This window comes from Panulirus ornatus, chromosome 10, assembly GCF_036320965.1.
Source record: "Panulirus ornatus isolate Po-2019 chromosome 10, ASM3632096v1, whole genome shotgun sequence".
NCBI classification, from domain to species: Eukaryota; Metazoa; Arthropoda; class Malacostraca; order Decapoda; family Palinuridae; genus Panulirus; species Panulirus ornatus.
The window spans coordinates 62,876,860-62,899,359 of record NC_092233.1 but is presented as its reverse complement, the minus strand read 5'-3'; the positions used below and the strand labels follow the sequence as shown (position 1 = coordinate 62,899,359).

Below are 22,500 nucleotides of genomic sequence, written 5' to 3'. Positions count from 1 at the left end.
GAAGTGTGAAAAAAAAAAAAAAAAAATATATATATATATATATATATATATATATATATACATATGGACTATGTCTTCATTGAGGGTCTATAATCGTTAGCGAACAGAAAGGAGTGCAGAGTGATCGAGGGACCTTCCCGCCCCAACTAAAGGAGACCACCTTACTCCCCTCCTTCATGTATAGCAACCACAGGAAACACATGGAGGGGAAGCGGAGCCTGCAGATACATGTATGTTATCATTATTATTGGTATGGTTATCATTATTGTTATCGTTTTTATTATGATTATCATTATCAGTATTGTTATTATTATCATTATTGTTTTTTCTTTATTGATATTGTTTGTGTTATTATCATTAATGTTATCATTATCATTATTATCATTATCATATTATTATTATCATTATCATCATGACAATTCTTATCTTTATTATCATTATCATTATTATAATAATTGTTATTTTTATCATTATTATCATTATTGTTATCATTATCATCATTATTGTTATTATCATTATTAGTATAGTTATTATCATTATTATTATTCTTATTATCATTAGCATTATCATTATTACTATTATCATCATTATCATAAGTAGTACTAGTTATTATTATTACTGTTATTGTTATCACTATATATTATTATTATTATTATTGTTATTATTATTATTATTATTATTATTATTATTATTATTATTATTATTATTATTATTATTATTATCATTCTTTTATTTATCTATTTATTATGCTTTGCCGCTGTCTCCCGCGTTAGCGAGGTAACGCAAGGAAATAGACGAAAGAATGGCCCAACCCACCCACATTCACATGTATGTACATAAACACCCACGCATGCACATATACATACCTATACATTTCATCGTATACATACACATACATACACTGACATATATATATATATATATAATATATATATATATATATATATATATATATATATATATATATATATATATATGTGCACATGTGCATATTCATACTTGCTGCCTTCATCCATTCTCGTCGCCACCCCGCCACACATGAAATGGCACCCCCCTCCTCCCGCAGCGCACGCGAGGGTAGCGCTAGGAAAAGACAACAAAGGCCACATTCGTTCACACTCAGTCTCTAGATACCTTTTATGGGGCTCCTGCAGCTCGAAGGCTGCGCTCCAAGCAGAGCAGAGAAAAGATGGACCTATTCTGCAGCAAGAAGGTCCATGACGAGCTGTATTCCTTTCCAACTATCGACCAAGGTACAGATTGACGGAGGGCGGCCTCCTCCCTCGGTTTAACCATCGGCAGGCGGAGTCCGCTGATATATATATATATATATATATATATATACTATATATATATATATATATATATATATATATATATATGTTATATATATATATATAATATTATATATTTATATACTATAATAATATATATATATATAGACGTGCTGTCAATGGATTGAATCAGGGCATGTGATGCGTCTGGGGTAAACCATGGCAAAGTTCTGTGGGGCCTGGATGTGGAAAGGCAGCTGTGGTTTCGGTGCATTATACATGACAGCTAGAGACTGAGTGTGAACGAATGTGGCATTTGTTGTCTTTTCCTAGCGCTACCTGGCGCACATGCGGGGGAAGGGGGTGGCGACGGGAATGAATAAGGGCAGACAATATGAATTATGAATTTTGTACATGTGTATATATATGTTTAAGTCTGTGTGTGTATATATATGTATATGTTGAGATGTATAGGTATGTAATATGTGCGTGTTGTGGACGTGTATGTATATACATGTGTATGTGGGTGGGTTGGGCCATTCTTTAGTCTGGTTCCTTGCGCTACCTCGCTAACGCGGGAGACAGCGACAAAGTATAACAGAATATAGATATATAGATAGATAGATGGATAGTTCGCTGATTTATTGACACAACACACACACATATATATATACATATTCATAAATCATTTGTGTATGTTTCTATTTGTATATTATTATTATTTTATTTTATTAATATTATTATTATTATTATTATTATTATAATATATTATCATTATTAATTATTATTATTATTATCATCATTATTATTATTATTATTACCATTATCATTATTGCTGTTATTATTATTACTATTGCTACTACTACTTTCTTTTCTTTCAAACTATTCGCCATTTCCCGCATTAGCGAGGTAGCGTTAAGAACAGAGGACTGGGCCTTTGAGGGAATACCCTCAGCTGGCCCAATTCTTGTTCCTTCTTTTGGAAAAAAAAAAACAAAAACCGAGAGGGGGAGGATTTCCAGCCCCCCGCTCCCTCCCCTTTTAGTCGCCTTCTACGACACGCAGGGAATACGTGGGAAGTATTCTTAATCCCCTATCCCCAGGGGATACTACTATTATTATTATTATTATTGCAGTTATTATCATTATTATTATTATCATTAATATTATTCAGTGCCAGGATCCTTCCCAAAAATACCGGAGGGCTTTACAGTTCCCAAGGCTGCGTTACAATCAGTTGCAGGGACAGGATGGAGTCCTTCGAAGCGAGAAGTTCTTTGACGAGACTGTGTACTCTTGCTTGTTTCGTCAAATGACGACGATTGAGCTTGGGTAAGGGAGACCTCACGGCCAAGTAGAACCACAAGCAGGCAGAGTCCGGTAACATCTATTTCGACAGACAGACAGACACACACACATACATACATACATAAATACTGCTCGATATTTTCTTTCAAACTATTCACCATTTCCCGCGTTAGCGAGGTAGCGTTAAGAACAGAGGACTAGGCCTCTGAGGGAATATCCTCACCTGGCCCCCTTCTCTGTTCCTTCTTTTGGGAAATTTAAAAAAAAAAAAAAAAAAAACGAGAGGGGAGGATTTCCAGCCCCCCGCTCCCTCCCCTTTTAGTCGCCTTCTACGACACGCAGGGAATACGTGGGAAGTATTCTTTCTCCCCTATCCCCAGGGATAACGTGCTCGATATATATATATATAATATATATATATATATATATATATATATATATATATATATATATTATATATAAATATATATTGCCAAATTTTTTAGATTTTAGAAAACTGGATTAACTCATTTACACAAGTCGACAACAGTGCCTCGTATAGGTTAGGTTAGGTTAAGACGGTCTGATATCCTTTTCTTAGGGGAAAGGGTAGTACCCATAATAGTGTTTTTAAAATAGAAAACGAGGTGTCAGACCCGTGTACGTCATTGTGGTGTCGTAGGTAGGCCTACTGAATCGTTATGTGACACCAGTGTGTACACGGCAGGCTGGCTCGCTTGTTCCGTGTTGCATAATCACCTGGTTCAGTTACAGGTAGCTATGGTTCTTATATCAGCAGCACAACTTTCCCACAGGGGTCGCTGTTTGTTAAGCATGTACCGCAAGCCAGATGGATGCCATTCGTCCATGAACATATTCCGGTAATTTAATGTTGTTAGTGATCTTAGTAGACTTGTTAGTGGTGTGTGTGTGTGTGTGTGTGTGTGTGTGTGTGTGTGTATGTGTGTGTGTACACCGTACTTCACCTTCATGACGTCACACCACCATTGTCACTTTTAGCGAGAGGTTGTATCATCTTCAGCTGACGAGAAGGAATACACTTTCGTCAGGGAACTTCTCATTCCAAAGGAGTCCATTGTTTTCACTGCTACTGATTGTAGCGCAACCTTGAGACTGCAGAAGCCCCGCAGGAGAGGTCATGTGGTCAATGATAATAATAATAATGATAATATTAATGATAACAGATATGACGATAATATTTTTGCATATATATATATATATATATATATATATCTTTCTTTCATACAATTCGCCATTTCCCGCGTTAGCAAGTTAGCGTTAAGAACAGAGGACTGGGCCTCTGAGGGAATATCCTCACCTGGCCTCGTTCTCTGTTCCTTCTTTTGGAAAAAAAAAATGAGATACGATAAGTTCCCAAGTGCACTTTCGTGTAATAATCACATTGTCAGGGGAGACACAAGAGAGAAATACAAGACGTATAAGACGTAGCTAGGACGCCATTTGGTAAACAAGAGATACCACATATGGGTCAGTTCTGAAGGGAGAATGGGTTGCATTGTTTCAAGGAAAAGAGTAAATATCAGACATGGAAAAATGAATTTCTGAATCTTTGACATTACATATATATATTACCTTCCTCACCGCCCGTTTTCTTCCCCTACCACCCCTTCTCACCTGTTACCAACCCTTTTCTCTTTTTCATGTTTATTCTCTCAACAAAGGATACAAGTTGATAAAAACTGAGATGGAAGAGATGTAGATTATACATTGTTAGATACTATATCTTCTGTTTACCTTTATATACAAACACACACACACACACACACACATATATTATCTCTGGGGATAGGGGAGAAAGAATACTTCCCACGTATTCCTTGCATGTCGTAGAAGGCGACTAAAAGGGAAGGAGCGGGGGGCTGGAAATCCTTCCCTCTTTTTTTTTTTTTTTCCAAAAGAAGGAACAGAGAAAGGGGCTAGGTGAGGAGATTCCCTCAAAGGTCCAGTCCTCTGTTCTTAACGCTACCTCGCTAACGCGGGAAATGGCGAATAGTATGAAAGAAAGATATATATATAGTCCACTGTTCTTAACGCTACCTCGCTATCGCGGGAAATGGCGAAGTGTGAAAAAAAAAAAAAAAAAATATATATATATATATATATATATATATATATATATATGGACTATGTCTTCATTGAGGGTCTATAATCGTTAGCGAACAGAAAGGAGTGCAGAGTGATCGAGGACCTTCCCGCCCCAACTAAAGGAGACCACCTTACTCCCCTCCTTCATGTATAGCAACCACAGGAAACACATGGAGGGGAAGCGGAGCCTGCAGATACATGTATGTTATCATTATTATTGGTATGGTTATCATTATTGTTATCGTTTTTATTATGATTATCATTATCAGTATTGTTATTATTATCATTATTGTTTTTTCTTTATTGATATTGTTTGTGTTATTATCATTAATGTTATCATTATCATTATTATCATTATCATATTATTATTATCATTATCATCATGACAATTCTTATCTTTATTATCATTATCATTATTATAATAATTGTTATTTTTATCATTATTATCATTATTGTTATCATTATCATCATTATTGTTATTATCATTATTAGTATAGTTATTATCATTATTATTATTCTTATTATCATTAGCATTATCATTATTACTATTATCATCATTATCATAAGTAGTACTAGTTATTATTATTACTGTTATTGTTATCACTATTATTATTATTATTATTATTGTTATTATTATTATCATTATTATTATTATTATTATTATTATTATTATTATTATTATTATTATTATCATTCTTTTATTTATCTATTTATTATGCTTTGCCGCTGTCTCCCGCGTTAGCGAGGTAACGCAAGGAAATAGACGAAAGAATGGCCCAACCCACCCACATTCACATGTATGTACATAAACACCCACGCATGCACATATACATACCTATACATTTCATCGTATACATACACATACATACACTGACATATATATATATATATATATATATATATATATATATATATATATATATATATATATATATATATATATATGTGCACATGTGCATATTCATACTTGCTGCCTTCATCCATTCTCGTCGCCACCCCGCCACACATGAAATGGCACCCCCCTCCTCCCGCGCGCACGCGAGGTAGCGCTAGGAAAAGACAACAAAGGCCACATTCGTTCACACTCAGTTCACACTCATGGGGCTCCTGCAGCTCGAAGGCTGCGCTCCAAGCAGGAGCAGAGAAATGATGGACTTTTCTGCAGCAAGAAGGTCCATGACGAAGCTGTATTCCTTTCCAACTATCGACCAAGGTACAGATTGACGGAGGGCGGCTCCTCCCTCGGTTTAACCATCGGCAGGCGGAGTCCGCTGATATATATATATATATATATATATATATATATATATATATATATATATATATATATATATATATATATATATATATATATATATATATATATATATATATATATATATATATAGACGTGCTGTCAATGGATTGAATCAGGGCATGTGATGCGTCTGGGGTAAACCATGGAAAGTTCTGTGGGGCCTGGATGTGGAAAGGCAGCTGTGGTTTCGGTGCATTATACATGACAGCTAGAGACTGAGTGTGAACGAATGTGGCATTTGTTGTCTTTTCCTAGCGCTACCTGGCGCACATGCGGGGGAAGGGGGTGGCGACGGGAATGAATAAGGGCAGACAATATGAATTATGAATTTTGTACATGTGTATATATATGTTTAAGTCTGTGTGTGTATATATATGTATATGTTGAGATGTATAGGTATGTATATGTGCGTGTGTGGACGTGTATGTATATACATGTGTATGTGGGTGGGTTGGGCCATTCTTTAGTCTGGTTCCTTGCGCTACCTCGCTAACGCGGGAGACAGCGACAAAGTATAACAGAATATAGATATATAGATAGATAGATGGATAGGTTCGCTGATTTATTGACACACACACACACATATATATATACATATTCATAAATCATTTGTGTATGTTTCTATTTGTATATTATTATTATTGTTATTATTATTATTATTATTATTATTATTATTATTATATCATTATTATCATTATTATTATTATTATTATTATCATCATTATTATTATTATTATTATTACCATTATCATTATTGCTGTTATTATTATTACTATTGCTACTACTACTTTCTTTTCTTTCAAACTATTCGCCATTTCCCGCATTAGCGAGGTAGCGTTAAGAACAGAGGACTGGGCCTTTGAGGGAATACCCTCAGCTGGCCCAATTCTTTGTTCCTTCTTTTGGAAAAAAAAAAAACAAAAACCGAGAGGGGAGGATTTCCAGCCCCCCGCTCCCTCCCCTTTTAGTCGCCTTCTACGACACGCAGGGAATACGTGGGAAGTATTCTTAATCCCCTATCCCCAGGGGATACTACTATTATTATTATTATTATTGCAGTTATTATCATTATTATTATTATCATTAATATTATTCAGTGCCAGGATCCTTCCCAAAAATACCGGAGGGCTTTACAGTTCCCAAGGCTGCGTTACAATCAGTTGCAGGGACAGGATGGAGTCCTTCGAAGCGAGAAGTTCTTTGACGAGACTGTGTACTCTTGCTTGTTTCGTCAAATGACGACGATTGAGCTTGGGTAAGGGAGACCTCACGGCCAGTAGAACCACAAGCAGGCAGAGTCCGGTAACATCTATTTCGACAGACAGACAGACACACACACATACATACATACATAAATACGTGCTCGATATTTTCTTTCAAACTATTCACCATTTCCCGCGTTAGCGAGGTAGCGTTAAGAACAGAGGACTAGGCCTCTGAGGGAATATCCTCACCTGGCCCCCTTCTCTGTTCCTTCTTTTGGGAAATTTAAAAAAAAAAAAAAAAAAACGAGAGGGGAGGATTTCCAGCCCCCCGCTCCCTCCCCTTTTAGTCGCCTTCTACGACACGCAGGGAATACGTGGGAAGTAATTTTCTCCCCTATCCCCAGGGATAACGTGCTCGATATATATATATATATATATATATATATATATATATATATATATATATATATATATATATATATATACATATTAGTGCCAAATTTTTAGATTTTAGAAAACTGGATTAACTCATTTACACAAGTCGACAACAGTGCCTCGTATAGGTTAGGTTAGGTTAAGACGGTCTGATATCCTTTTTCTTAGGGGAAAGGGTAGTACCCATAATAGTGTTTTAAAATAGAAAACGAGGTGTCAGACCCGTGTACGTCATTGTGGTGTCGTAGGTAGGCCTACTGAATCGTTATGTGACACCAGTGTGTACACGGCAGGCTGGCTCGCTTGTTCCGTGTTGCATAATCACCTGGTTCAGTACAGGTAGCTATGGTTCTTATATCAGCAGCACAACTTTCCCACAGGGGTCGCTGTTTGTTAAGCATGTACCGCAAGCCAGATGGATGCCATTCGTCCATGAACATATTCCGGTAATTTAATGTTGTTAGTGATCTTAGTAGACTTGTTAGTGGTGTGTGTGTGTGTGTGTGTGTGTGTGTGTGTGTGTGTGTGTGTGTGTCAGTGTCTGTGTGTTGGGTTTTGCGTGAACCACTTTGGAAATATAAGTGTCTGTATGGCGCTGATGATTTTCCTAATTAAAATCCCAGTAATATATATTAGTTGTTGCATCAGTTTTCATGACATGATAATGTTACGTCCGCCGTCGTAAAATGTTTGACATCTGTATTTTCGCAGGCGAGCGGAAATGGTCATGACGTAGCGGGTCTTGTATTTTCTTTTTGATTGGCAATCGTTGGGCTGTATCACGTGACCGGCTCCTGACAGACGCTTGGTTTCGAACGAGTGTCCTCTGGCTGCTTGGCTCCACCCTCTCCGGACAGACCCAAGCGTCACGTTGACCTGGGTTTTACAATACCATCATCTAAGGTAACATTGCCACACAGGGAGCCCAGGTAATGACCAGGTATTGTGGTAATTATGACTTTGATTGTGGAGAATAACTTGTGTTCTTAAATTAGTCAAAATTTAGGATAAAGGTAATCATAATTGTTCTAATGTAATAAAGTTGATAATTAAGAATGATAGATACGTCAACACTGGGATAATTCAGCAATAAGAATCATTATCATTATGATAATCATCATAGCTGCTACGTACATACCTTCCTCAGTGAACACAGGACGTCGCTAGGGAGCTAAGCTAAGCTAAGTGTCTTCATTTAGACGCACAGACCTCCCCACATAGTTACTGTACCCCACCCCGGGTTACATATACGAACCCCAACTATGAATTTCTCCTCCTGGATGTCATTCACTACGACACATACCACATCAAAGATGTCAGGTGGACGTCGGGAAGATGTCATACACCCATGAAGTCATGGTAAACGGGTTATTTAACGTGTTAAATATGCTTAAATGAAGTCCTGTATTTGCATATCATTAGGACTCTGTCCCTGGTGTTTTGATACGAACGTGGGGACAGTATGGTGTCATATATATATATATATATATATATATATATATATATATATATATATATATATATATATACCGACCCTTTTCTCCAGATTCATCGGGAGTTAATCATAATCACGGGGAAGATTGGCTCTGCCACGCCGCCAACCTAATACGATCAGAACACATTATGTGAAAAATGATGATAATAATGAATAGTGTATACAAAAGTACGCGTCCAAAACTTACGAGGCCAACAGGACCCCCGTCATCGAATAGATTGGATGTTGTATTTTTGTCTTGGCGCTTTACTAGTAAGGTTTTTTTTCCCTGTGTTGGGAGAGTTTTGAGGGACGCGAGAGAGAGAGGAAAAAAACCCTTCGTAGCGGATGCTCTTCAGCTCTGTGATTAATTTCCTGGGTAAAATACGACAGCAAATGAAAATATACGAAGGGGGGAGAAAAATCTGGGGGACATTAGTATACGAACGTTCTATTGTGGTGTTGGATTGGTGTGTTGGGGGGTGGACTGTTATGGTGGGGATGGACTGCTATGGTGGGGGTGGAGTGGATGGTGGGGTGGACTAGCGTGGTGGGGGTGGCTTGGGTGGGGTTGGACTGGGTGGTGGGGTTGGACTGGGTGGTGTGGGATGCACTGGGTGGTGTGGGGTGGACTTGGTGGTGCGGGATGCACTGAGGGTGTGGGGTGGACTGGGTGGTGTGGGATGCACTGGGTGGTGTGGGGTGGACTTGGTGGTGCGGGATGCACTGAGGGTGTGGGGTGGACTGGATGGTGTGGGGTGGAGTGGGTGGTGTGGGGTGGCCTGGGTGGTGTGGGTTGGATTGGGTGGTGTGGGGTTGTCTAGGTAGTGTTGGGTGGACTAGGTAGTATGGGGTGGACTAGATAATGTGGGATGCACTAGGTGGTGTGGGTTAGAATGGCTGTGGGCTGGTTGAACGTGAACGGTAGGCGTGGACAGTATGCCGTTGGTTAAGTGGTATGAGTCGAAGAGAAAGCTTACCTTGGATGAAGTGGTATAGGCTACTCTGGATGGTATGGGCTAGACTGGACGGTGTGGGCTGGATAGGAAGGTGTAGGTTTGGGAAAATGACGTCAATTGGGCTGTGTGGTTTAAGGCTTTGCATAGGCGGTTTAGGCTTGACTGTCTGGTATTGACTGGTGTGTGATGTGGGCTTGACTGTCTGGTATTGACTGGTGTGTGGTGTCGGTTTGACTGTCTTGTGTTGACTGAGTGTGTGGTATGGGCTTGACTGTCTAGTATTGACTGGGGTGTGGTGTGGGCTTGACTTTTTGGTGTTGACTGGTGTGTGGCGTGGGTTTGACTCTGGTGTTGACTGGGGTGTGGTGTGGATTTGACTGTCTGGTGTTGACTGGGGTGTGGTGTGGTCTTGGCTGTCTAGTGTTGACGGGGTGTAGTGTGGGCTTGCCTGTCTGGTGTTGACTGGTGTGTGGTGTGGGCTTGACTGTCTGGTGTTGACTGGGGTGTGGTGTGGGCTTGACTGTCAAGTGTTGAATGGGGTGTGGTGTGGGCTTGACTGTCTAGTGTTGACTGGTGTGTGGTGTGGGCTTGACTGTCTGGTGTTGACTGGTGTGTGATGTGGGCTTGACTGTCTGGTGTTGACTGGGGTGTGGTGTGGGCTTGACTGTCTGGTGTTGACTGGTGTGTGATGTGGGCTTGACTGTCTGGTGTTGACTGGGGTGTGGTGTGGGCTTGACTGTCTGGTGTTGACTGGTGTGTGGTGTGGGCTTGACTGCCTGGTGTTGACTGGTTTGTGATGTGGGCTTGACTGTCTGGTGTTGACTGGGGTGTGGTGTGGGCTTGACTGTCAAGTGTTGAATGGGGTGTGGTGTGGGCTTGACTGCCAACAGTTAGTAATGCACTAGGTGTAGTATACTGAGATGTTTAGGTAACTGGGCATTGTTATGTTGATTAAACTGACCAGAACTATTGAACTAGTGCTAAACTTTAACTACCTTTCATATATGTACTTAACTAACATTTCCTTTTCTGTTTGTCACAGTTGGTAATACATGGACACAGTTTTCTACTTCTGGGTCTGCAGGAGTGTACTGGGTGCCGAAGTAATTGTGAAGGGTAGGTTGGTGTATACCAGACAGGGAGAACTGGTCGGCCTGGTCTAACACCGACTGATACACATAACCTAAAACACTGATGGTTCTGGGGCTGGACTGAAGTGGTTCAGACTGGAATGAGTAAGCCTTGAACTGGACGCGTAATGGAGTGTAGCAGCCTGGAATCAGTGGCACGAGTGCTGAACTGGAAGGGTCTGGGCTGAAGTACACAATGTGTGGACTGGTTCAGATGACGTGTGTGGGGTGCACTGGATACTGAGTTGTGTGAAGTGGACTCACTGTGTTAGATGTGTGTATTTAGGTTGGATTTAATATAGATTTTGACGGCGGGACGGTCGTTAAACTGAGAAATGGTAAACACACCTAATTGGCAAAACTTCTGACGGTTTCTTAAATGAGTAGGGCGACCAGGCAGGCTTTGGTGGTGGCGTCCAGCGTACTGGGGTGCTGTAGGTCTTGAACCGGCTGGTACGGGGGGAAACTGCGGTGCCTAGGCTGGAGCTGTGTAGTGAGTACGCACCGCTTCTGTAGCCTGGACGAGACAGACCCAAGCTCGTACGGTGAATGGAAGTCACTGGGGTCTGACTTGCTGGGGGTGTTTGATGATGACGTCCTGTGGTCTGCTGGGCTGGGGATAGGGAAGGGAAGGAGACGCGGGAGGAGTGGCAGTGGTAGAGACTGTCAGTCTGTACGTTAAACAGCCCGGGTAGTGGTGCCCGGTTCTAACGACGGGGCTCCACTCTCCTTAACAAGAAGTACCCGAAGTTGGGATTTAGCGGCCGCCCTCGCCGTGGAGATGACAAGTCCGCTCTGCCAATTAGTGTTTTTTTTATATCTATTATTTAAAAAAAAAAATCTGTTTGAAGTGGTTTTGAGAGTTTAATGTTTTTTTTTTTTTTATCTGTTTCTCCCGCGACCTTAAAAGACTTCTTTTGAGACGTTCCGCGACTTGAAGATAACGAAGGCTGGGAGTCCGACGAAATCTAAATGGTTAACATTGTTATAAACCTATGCTAATTTTGGAACAAATATAAAACAACTGTCAGTGCCAGCGGCATAAATCAGATATCCCTTATATTAGCATCAGCCAATCACCGACCTCCTTTTAATTCAAAGTCCATCTCTCCCGAGCCATGAGTGGCTGGTCGAAATCTGGTAGGCGGGGCGTCGAGCCGCCCCTCCCCTCGTCTGTGAAGTGTTGTCGGGCAAGAGGTGCCGAAGGTCTCAAGATGACGGCCAATATGATATAATAATGTCACATCTTGCGAAATAATTATACATATCCACGACACATATTCACGGGCAGGCGGCCGCGGAAGGCGCCGGGAGTGGAAAAATCGCCGAATTGTGATGGTAAGGGCGGATAGAAGGCAGCGTCCACCCCATCGAGCATCAGGCGCGGTCGCCTCTTAGGGCGCGGGGGAGGCTAGGCTAAGACAGAGACCGTGGGGTGGGGAGGGTTTTTGCTTGGCGTCTTCTTATGTTGAGTCTTGCTAGCAGCCGCCACCACCGCTCTCCTGCACCTCCCGGCCGCACCGCCCTCCTGCACCGACCGGTAAAACCCTTGGCCACCTTCGGCAGGGCGACGTTCCCCTTCCCCCCCTTCGACAACCGGGCGGGCGGCGTGCTACCTACCACTCGTCACGACACTGTAACTGGTTTTCTGGTCGTCGTTTTTGAGGTGAGTGGTTTGATACCGGGGAGAGAGAGAGCGAGAGAGAGAGAGAGAGAGTGAGAGAGAGAGAGAGATAGAGAGAGAGAGGGGGTGTGGTGTGTGGTGGTGGTGGTGGGCTGGTGGTGGTGGGCTGGTGGTCGTGGTGGTGGTGGTGCAAGATATCAACAGACACACACACACACACACACACACCGGGACTACTTTGGATGATGGCGGGTTTTGCTTTCGGATCAATACCCCGGCCATGACGTCACAACACACACACACACACACACACACCAAGTGAGGTGCACACGGTGCCTCTTGTGGTAAGGCGGCGAGACGGGATGGTGTCGTGCCTGTGCTTGTGACTGTGACTGTGAATGTTCGGGGAGGGTGTGACTGCAAGCACAGCCCCTCTGTTGTGTGTCCCCTCCCTCTCTCTCTCACTCGCTCTCTCTCACTCACAGTCTCTCTCCCCTCTCCCTTCTCCTCACTCTCTCCCCCCAGCATGCACAAGCAGAATGCAACACTGGCGCATTACAGGGCAAGCACGATGTGTGTGTGTGTGTGTGTGTGTGTGTGTGTGTGTGTGTTGGGAGGTTCCTTATGCTTGTGAGTTAAGGGAGTGGGGAGAGGCAAAAGGAGGAGGGTGGGTGGGGGGAGAGAGAAGGAAGTATGCTCCCATCTCCCCATTTGCTTGATGCACGGTCGACACACAAACGACCACAGTTTTCACATTAATGTCATAATTACGTTCGACACTGCACGCACAATTAGCCGTCACACAGTGTTTACATTTACATACCTTTAAAAACTGTGCTTTCCCTAATTTATTACCGTATTTAAATGACATGAAAAAAAAATTCGGTCGTTTTATACAGTTCCGGGCATAAGTGCTGTCGTGTGTGTGTGTGTGTGTGAGTTAGGTGTTTGTGAAGCGATGATATTAGCTGTTAGGTAAGGGATGTTCAGGGAGCAGCCGTGTCCTCTGTGTGTAAATACCCTGTTGGGTAATTAAGCGGGACCAGGATTGCTTGCCGTGGCAACCCCACTCATATATTTTTTTCCTCTTTCTTTTTATTTACAACAGAACTTTTTTTTTTTTTTTTTGACCCCGTGTTATAGAGGTGTTGGGTATTAGCATAGTCAGCAGAGTGTTTGCTGTGTCGGCTACTGTAAATCTTAGCTCTGAACTGGATTTCAAATGTCGAGAGAAAGATGTGTGATTTTGCATCGCCTGTCGTGGCTTGTCCATTCACATCTTTATTGTCGTTGTACAGTGAAAAGATTTATTGAAGTCTAGGTTTTATATATATATATATATATATATATATATATATATATATATATATATATATATATATATATCTTATCACTTAGTCTTGCTGGCGAAAAATGTTTATATCAGAATTCTCGACTCATTTGTCTTACGTGAGAAAATTGGTTCGACACATTGTGTGGTTCACAGTAGCACGCGGACGTCCAGATAAGAATATTTGCTCGACTCCGACATAATGGAGGAAACATTTCCATCATTTTCCAAAGACTTAGGTCATTGTGACTTCCCACTTGGGGGTGGGTGGGGGGGGTCACATGAACGAGGACAAACAGTAGAAAGAAAGCAATTCAAACTTAACGTTACTTGAATGAGTCGAAATAGTTGGAAATATATCCTTCTTAAACTGCCTTGTGCATCGGATTACAGTATTATTGTATATATCATTTGCTATATATATATATATATATATATATATATATATATATATATATATATATATATATATATATATATGTATATATAAACAAAGGCTGAAGACAGAAGACTGATTTGCATGGAGTGCCAGAACTACAGTGTCCAGATATTATCGATATCACTTAATTGTTAGGTATTTAATTCTCGAGGAAAACATCGTAATGAAATGATTGTAAACGAAGAAGTAATCAAGATACAAATGAAATTACGTGGCGTGATATACACCCTGGCACCTCCCGCCCGCCAAAAGGTTCCGCCCAGAAATTATTGCGATGATGTTAACGACAAATGAAAACACAAGGTTGAAATTATTGGAAAAAGTTGTAGTTTGCCCGACTTAAATTTGAGACAAGTACCGTAGAAATTATATATATATATATATATATATATATATATATATATATATATATATATATATATATATATATATATATATACATATATGGCATTAGTAATATACTTGATCACGCGCAAAATTGTGATCCTTTCCAATATATATATATATATATATATATATATATATATATATATATATATTCTGAATTATACACCTTCAGGACCCGTTCTACGAGGGTCCTGCAGCTTCAGTCCTGCGCTACAGTAAGCTGCTGAGAAAGGGTGGATTCCCTTCAAGAGAGAAGTTCTTTGATGATTTCGTCCCTCTTTTTGTTTTTTCCAGATGACGATACAATTTCGACGAAGGTGACCTTACACTTGCAGGCACAGTTCGGTAACGCCTGCTTTATATATATATATATATATATATATATATATATATATATATATATATATATATATATATATATATATATATATAAATATATATATATATATATATATATATATATATATATATATATATATATATATATATATATATATATATATATATCCTTGGGGATAGGGGAGAAAGAATACTTCCCACGTATTCCCTGCGTGTCGTAGAAGGCGACTAAAAGGGGAGGGAGTGGGGGGCTGGAATATATATATATATATATATATATATATATATATATATATATATATATATTAGTTCAGATAATAAACATCAAAGAATGTATTGGCTTTGATGTTGAAAAAAAAAATAACATTACCGTGGAATATATAATATGCATATAACATATCCGTCGTAGGGGAAGGTAACACCATTGACTAAATCACTATTATCACGTAATCCCACAGTTAAACACATTCACTATTCATACATATATTATATATATATATATATATATATATATATATATATATATATATATATATATATATATATATATATATATAGGAAAAGCGTTTGAGAGAGAGAGAGAGAGAGAGAGAGAGAGAGAGAGAGAGAGAGAGAGAGAGAGAGAGAGAGAGAGAGGTGTGCTGGGTTACCCCAGTGGATCAACAGTTGGCGGGCGACAGTTGCAGTTTGAATTTAAAGGTCCGGAGGCCGCATCGCCCTACCTGGGCTATACTGTCCATGTGATATACCTTTTTTTTCTCTTTTTTTTGTGTATGTGTGTGTGTGTGTGTGTGTGTGTGTGTGTGTGAGGGCCGCCTCTTCCCGACCGTCGGCCGCATTGCATTGCTACTCCTCCCGCTACCGTCTCTGCCTCGTTTAGTGATTTCTTATGCCTAGCGTTATATATATATATATATATATATATATATATATATATATATATATATATATATATATATATATATATATATATATGTATATTATTGCGATATATTATGTATAATATCGAGCTCTTTCGTCAGTCTAAAAATCTAGTTTTAGTTCATTTTTGACTTAGACTCATATATATATATATATATATATATATATATATATATATATATATATATATATATATATATATATATATATATGGAGGTATATATGTCGTGTCACAATGATTATCAGTAAATAACGTACCTATAGAAATCGTAAGAGGGTAGTAGGAGAACTTTGAATTCATCAGGAAATACTTTAACTGGTGTTGGAGCGATCGTCTCTTACGTCGTGAAAAAAGAAAAAAAAAAATATAATTTGACGATTTGGATTGAGCTGTAGCGTTCTTCCTCCCTCCCCTCCCCCACCCCTGGACCACACTGATTCCACCAGCTGTTCCAGCCTGTTCCATATTCTGGCGGTGTTACGGAGTGTGTCGTGCCCTGCCGTTCCTCTGGACTGTTCTCTATTCTGTCGTGATTTAGTTCAGTTCCATATCCTTTCCGTTAGTTTGGTCTGCTGACTGTTTTTTGCCATTGTTCACTTCTGTTCCATGTCTTCCCCTTGGCCTAGTCTGCTCTGGTCTGTTCCCCATTCTGCGATTCTTATGTACAGTCTGTACATTATTCTTCCTCTGTTCCACATTATATACCGTTCTGTGTGTCTTGTATTCTGCCGTTGTAACGACCTGTTTCTGTTATAATATTCTGTATTCGACCGCTGTTGCAACGGTTTGTTCCCTGTTGTGCGGTTATGGCTTGTTCCCTGTTCTACCACTGACCATGTCTGTTCCATATTCTCCTGTAATTACATGACATTCCCTAGTCCGTCTCTTCCTTGATTCCTTGTTGTTCCAGGCAGCCCTGTAACCTAGCATTGCTCCTGCCTGTTGTGTGTCATACCGTTGGGAATATTCCATTCCATATGCTGTTGCTGGTCCCCTGTTGTAGTGTCTGTTCCCTGTTCTTCTGTTATTACGATCTATTGCATATTTATCGTTGTGGTCTGTTTCATAACCTGCCTCTGTTCATGATCTGTTCCATATCATACTATTTTTCTGTTCCGTTCTGAGTTATGCTGTTGTCCCGGTGGATTCCACATTCTGCCGTTCATAACATGATGTCTCTTCCACATTCTTCCATTGGTACAACCTGTTCCTTAATCTGTCCACCGTTGTGATCTCTTCCATGGTCTACCGTTCTTTTGATGTGTTACTTCATTTCTGTTGTCTTTTATATCTGGAATTTTTCGTTCCAGGATCAAACTTGTTCCCATATATATATATATATATATATATATATATATATATATATATATATATATATATATATATATACTGTTACGTGTTCTCTTTTCGATCCTGTCTGCTATACATTTCAATAAAACAGAGGAATACAAAGGAATTCAAACAGCAACAGACCATTGGCTTCTTTCGAGGTTGTTTGTGTTAGTGGAAGATGATATCAGGAACTCACAGAGTAGTGTGGTAAAAGTCAGAAGACGTACATATAATTCAGAGACATTAACTTGCATATTGTTATCTTGACTGGAGGCGCGAAAAATGAAAGTCGTTGATGTGAGGCCAAGTATTTATGAAGACTGTTCCTAGACGTATCTATGGCACTGCCTTCAACCACTCTGCTTGGCATGGCGTTCCATATGTTAACAACCCTGTTGAAGATAAAGTACTTCGCCTCATGCGAGGTAAATCGTTGACCCACCAGTATGTATCCATTACTACGAGCAAAACCCGACGAATCAAGTCTTAGATAACTTGATAGATCGAGATTATCAAAGCCTTTGATTATTTTGAATACTTGTATTTGATCAACTCTCAACCTTCTCTTTTCTGTGCTGAATAAACTCGAGTTTTATCTCGTAGGATTTGTCTCAGTCCAGGAATCATCTTGGTAGCTGGACTGTACTCTCTATTCTGCCTGTCTTTTTTTTTTTGGGGGGGGGGGTCGGGTGACCAAAAAGGAATGCAGTATTCAAGTGAACGAACCAGCGAATTGGTTTCGTATGATAATACAAATAATAATAATAATGATGATAATAGTAATAAATCATTATCATCAATATGATTATGTGTATATATATATATATATATATATATATATATATATATATTCTTTGTTACATATATCCTTTCAACCGTGGCTTCATAACATTGCCGTAGGAGCACATAAGGTGTGGATGTGGATGTCAGTCAGCTTGCTGGAGTCTGTCAATTGTGGTTTTCTTCTGTTGTGTTGGCTTCTACCGTTTGTCCCCTCCCGTTCGTTACCGTTTGTTTCATCTTGTTATGTGCTTTGTGTTTGTTTCGGTGTTCTTGTGCCTTCTCTGTTGTCCTGGTTGTGTTACTTCATTGTTTTTATAATTTAGTTGTGTTTTTAATCGTTATTTCATTTAATGTTTTCTAAATAATTTTTTGCACTAATTATATCGTTTTTTTTGTCTTATATAAGTCATTACTCTCATGTTCTTCAGAAGACTCAGTATCTTATCTTCTTGTAATCTGCTCATGGCTATCTTTTCTTAATCTGTTTCGTTTCATTCATTACTCTAATTTTCTATTCATTGAATCCGTTTCTTTTTGTCTTCCAAAGGTTGTCTTTATCTGGTATTGACATCCTGTATTGTCTTGAGCTATGTCTTTCTACTGTCCTCTCCCGTCTTGATCTGTTCTCACTACTGTCCTCTCCCGTCTTGATCTGTTCTCACTACTGTCCTCTCCCGTCTTCATCTGTGCCTTATTTCTGTCCTCTCCCGTCTTGATCTACGTACAGTTACTGTCCCCTCCGTCCCTCATGCATCTAGTAAAGTACACCATTGTCTTAAGCCACCGTCTAAGTCTTTTCCACTTTGTCTTGATCTGCATGTAGCATTGTCTTCTTGTAGTCTTGATCAGCAGTTTGTTGTCCTCTTCCGTCACCTGCGGCCTCTTCCTTTGTCCTGAGACGTCCTTTGTCCCTTCCTTTGTCTTGAGACACCTCCTCCTGACTCCTCCTCCTTTGTCTTGAGACACCTCCTCCTGACTCCTCCTCCTTTGTCTTGAAGTGTTCTGTAGACCTCACCTCCGTTGCTTTTCCATGATTTTCTTGAATCTCATTTGTCTCGATGGATCGTCCAAATTTGTCTTTACTCCGTTGTCTTGATTCCCTGATTACTTCCACTGTTCCATGTAATCCACACATCACGTTTTCTCTCACCTAATCATTATTCCTCTTCCGTTAATGTTTCTTGATCTTGTCTTATCTTGTAGTCATCTGTTATCAGTACTTAGAGGCTGTCAACACTTCCGTAATGTATTATAAGTGAAGATACTTATACACACACACACACACACACACACACACACACATCCCCATTTCTCTCTTCTGGTTGTCTCTATTGTGTTGAGCAGTCTTGTGTCTTGGAAGACAGTCATCCCTATCTTAAGTTGTCACCAAAGCCTGGTGTGTCTTGTAGTGAATGCTGGTGTGAATTTCTCGGTGTTGCGTCATCTGGACGCGACTGCGTTTGACCAGGTTCGAACTGGTCTTGTGCGCTGAAAATTGCGTCAGGTGTGAATCTCTGTAACCACTTGAGCACGACGGTACGAACCTTGAAGACAACGGTACGGCCTTTGAGCACGACGGTACGACCCTAGAGGAAGACGGCACGGCCCTTGAGCACGACGGTACGACCGTTCACCACGACGGTACGAACGCTGTCGGGTATAACGCCCCGGCCTGTGACCTGACATAAACCAGGTCAGGTACCAGGTCAGGTGCCAGGTCATGATATCCATGGGAGTTGTACCGTCGTGCTCAACAGCTGGCGTTGAGCATATGATTATTATGCTCAGTGCGTTGATCACTCGATATATTTGGATCTTGTTTCGTATTTGCGTCCTAATCATGAACTATATTGTGACCTGTGCAATAAGACTCTCCACCCACGGCTTCCCAGGCCACGGACCACCTCATGAAAAATATCAGTAATGTTTCTCAGTGGTAAGTTCGACGTGTGTTAAGTGTAAAGTGTCTTTGTGACAGCGTCAAGTGCACCGCCGCTTCACTGGACGTATTTTCGTATTACGTATACTTATGAGTTTAACACACACACACACACACACACACATACACACACACATACACACACACACACACACACACACATACACACACACACACACACACACACACACACTACTGCCCATTCCATTTCCAATTTCCCTTTCCCCTACCATCCCTCTCCTTCCCATTTGAAGGGATGGGTGAGGGGGTTGTATGTGATGGGGAAGGGGGGATGGGTTGGTAACTGTCAAGCGGCTGGCTTTAGTGACGTTGTTCTAATACCTGACTGACCATTCTTTTTTTCCTCTCAGATATTCACACATTACGGTCGTGCAGCGATTAATGAGAACACATCCGGACTGGGCAGGCTCTCTCTCTCTCTCTCTCTCTCTCTCTCTCTCTCTCTCTCTCTCTCTCTCTCTCTCTCTCTCACACACACACACACACAATCCATTTACAATACACAGGCATCGTTCAACACACGCCGTTTATTCCGGGGAAAAAAGAAAAAAACAAACCAAATGTATTCCTACCCATTAATATTTGATAACCATTTTTTTATATAATTGTGTACCGATTATTCATTACGCATATGATTTATGTATAATTTTTTATCCCCCCCACACACACCGATTATTCATAATGGCAATTAATTCCGTTTTATATTATTTTACTGATTGTTTTCGATGTGTATTTACATGAGTTTTTTTTTTCTTTAATTGTTTATTGATATAATAGACGTACACACAGGGGTGTGGAGTATGGTAATGTTATGCAAAGTGTTTGGAAAACTCGTACAGCACAGGAATTTTACCGGCGCTGTGGTTCGGATTTCGTTGTGTGGGGGGGACGGGGGGAGAGGATTCATAATGTTCTGGTAAAACATGAACAACTTGCTGGGTTTTGTGAAAGAGAGAGAGAGAGAGAGAGAAAGAAATATTGCCTGGAAGATGAGTGACCAGGTGGTGTAGGTGCAGCACTGGAGTAAAGCGGGTTTTTTTTTTTTTTTTTTTTTTTTTTTTTTCCAAGTTGAGCGTTGTTGTGATGATGTTGTAGTGTTGTGGAGCGTTAAGATATGGACGGTTGTAGTGGCTCTTGTTGTAGAAATATGTCGCGAAGTTCAGCCAGAGTTTTGTTGTAGTGCCGTTGTAGAGTTGAAGTTAGGTGGACAGTTTTAAAGTGCCCGAACTTCAATCACTGAGTTCTGTAAGTTCAGTGAAGAGTTCTAGAGCGCTTAAGGTGAGTTCTTCAAGTTCAGCGAGGAGTTCTAAAGCGTTTCAGCAGAGTTCTTCAAGTTGACCAAGTTCACTGAAAACCTGTCCTGTGCTGGACGGGGTCTGAGGGTTCTTGAAGTTGCACGAAGCTATATAAACTATACACATTTTCCTGAGGAGATCCTTGGCCACGGGTCAGTGGCATCATCATTGATCGTGACCTAAGATTAGAACTCAGCTTTACTACATCAACACACCTAAAGTGTAGTACGTACCTTCCTTATGTCTGTATTCCTACAACGTTCACAGAACGGTTGTGTGGGGGACACAGAATGTATTCGTAATGACCCAGAGAAATGTTAATGGTTCTCTGAAATGATGGGGTTCTCATCTGTACTGTATGTTTGAAGTTCTTCTTCACCTGGAAGGTATTTATGGAGAATAGAGTAGGTTGAAAGCGATATTCATATATATTACCTCTGGGGATGGAGGGGAAAGAATACCTCCCCCGTATTCCCTGCGACTGAAAGGGGTGGGAGGGGGGGGGGGGGAACTGGAATTCCTCTCCTCCTGTTTTACATTTCCGAAACAAGGAACAGAGACGCGGCCCAAGTGCAGAGTTTTCTCTCTGGTTGTCCTCTGTCGTTCACGCTACCCAGCTAATGCGGGAATTGACGAATATGTATGGAAGAATATATCTATATATATATATATATATATATATATATATATATATATATATATAGGGGAGAAAGAATACTTCCCACGTATTCCCTGCGTGTCGTAGAAGACGACTAAAAGGGGAGGGAGCGGGGGGCTGGAAATCCTCCCCTCTTGTTTTTTTTTCTAATTTTCCAAAAGAGAACAGAGAAGGGGGCCAGGTGAGGATGTTCCATCAGAGGCCCAGTCCTCTGTTCTTAACGCTACCTTGCTGATGCGGGAA

The 22,500-nt window shown here is 40.4% G+C and overlaps 1 protein-coding gene across 2 annotated transcripts in view; it reads left to right on the top strand.

Annotated features, from left to right (window-relative positions):
- nab (NGFI-A-binding protein homolog) overlaps nt 1–22,500 on the top strand; it is an 844,405-nt gene that overhangs the window by 123,057 nt on the left and 698,848 nt on the right. Inside the window, exon 1 of one of the 2 annotated variants that reach the window (XM_071666138.1) lies at nt 12,602–12,854. The exons of the other annotated variant lie outside the window; for it this stretch is intronic. The gene's annotated coding sequence lies outside the window, so the exon portion shown is untranslated. Of the gene's footprint in view, nt 1–12,601; nt 12,855–22,500 lie in introns of those variants that run through there. 2 annotated transcript variants of the gene reach the window in all.